A 1,252-nucleotide genomic window follows, 5' to 3' on the forward strand; every position below is an offset into this window, starting at 1 on the left:
GATCGCCCATGTGTTAATAAGGGCAGAGCTTCCTCGCTTTCCCTTTTTGGATGTCTAAAAGGTGGAAGTCACAAACGAATCCTCTGAATTAGCGGCTGATGAAGAGTTCCCTAGCTGGACGGTTTTGCACCGAGAATGAATGAATGAAATAGTGGAGTCTTAATAAGGATCGAACACCCGATTCCTATAACAAACGATTATATGAAAAGAGGTTGGTGACAAACTAATAGTAATCGCATTTTGGGGAATCTTTCTTCCGGTGAAGCGCCTTGGAATCTCGTTGACAAGCATGATAATGGGTACATTCGACCTCTTGTGAAATCGGTCGTTCAAGCTCTTTCCTACCCTTTTTTCATTTTGATTTCACTTACCGGGCCTCTTGAATGGCAACAAACGATTCTGCCATTCCTGGCTAAGTATGAAAAGATTAACTCTTTCTTAATGGAAGGAGAAGTTCCCCGTGCTTTCCGAATCCTGGGAGGTATGGCTGAGTGGTTTAAGGCATTGGTTTGCTAAATCGACATGCAAGAATCCTTTCTTTAAAGATTGGGTTGGTTAACCTTCCTTCCCTAGGGGTTTAGTTTGTTGAAGTCAATAAGGGCTAAGGTCTCCCGCTCCTATCGCCCGAGCAATAGACAATGAAGAAGTGGTTCTTCCCTTTTTCCTATGAGCTAGCGCTAGAGTCTTAGTAGGACGACTGCTCTTAGAGTATCGGCCTTTTGTTACAATAAATAGGATTTAGTCGGGGCACAGAAGAGTACGTATTTCTATATGCCCAATAATGGCTCTCTCCCCGAGGGGCCTCTCAATAGAAGTCAGAGCGGCTGCACAAATATGCATATGAAATAGAATTTAGTAAGAGAAAGGTCCGCCCACCTCTGATCCAAGCTTAGCTCCCAAGTCGGGATTTATTCCTAAACCTAAAGTGAGGACTTTGCCCCGTATAGGCAGATGGGTATAAAGTGGGTCACTCTGCCAAGATTCAATCTTTCCCCCGATCTTTCTTTTCTTTGAGTCAGTCCGCCCTAGGGTGCAGCTCTGTTCCCTACTTCTTGTATAAGAGAGTCGTGCTTCTCTTCCTCTTTATTCCACAGGTCTCTCGAGCCTGCAGGTTGCCCCCCGAAGAGAATAGACGAAGAGGTTCTTCCCATTATGGAATGCAAGAGAAAAAGCGGAAATACCAGTTAAGAGAAGGGTCAGCTCCGCTTGGATGAGCTGACCTAAGAGGTGGTGCATTTCTGAGTCACTGAGG

General features: G+C 45.0%; 1 non-coding gene across 1 annotated transcript; it reads left to right on the plus strand.

Moving 5' to 3' along the window:
- The first annotated feature begins 477 nt into the window (after positions 1-477).
- On the plus strand, positions 478-542 carry trnS-GCU. The gene has a single exon. It is a non-coding gene; the product is annotated as a tRNA-Ser (tRNA).
- Positions 543-1,252: the final 710 nt, after the last annotated feature.

The sequence above is a fragment of the mitochondrial genome of Prunus mume (genome assembly GCF_029339155.1).
Source record: "Prunus mume mitochondrion, complete genome".
Taxonomy (NCBI): domain Eukaryota; kingdom Viridiplantae; phylum Streptophyta; class Magnoliopsida; order Rosales; family Rosaceae; genus Prunus; species Prunus mume.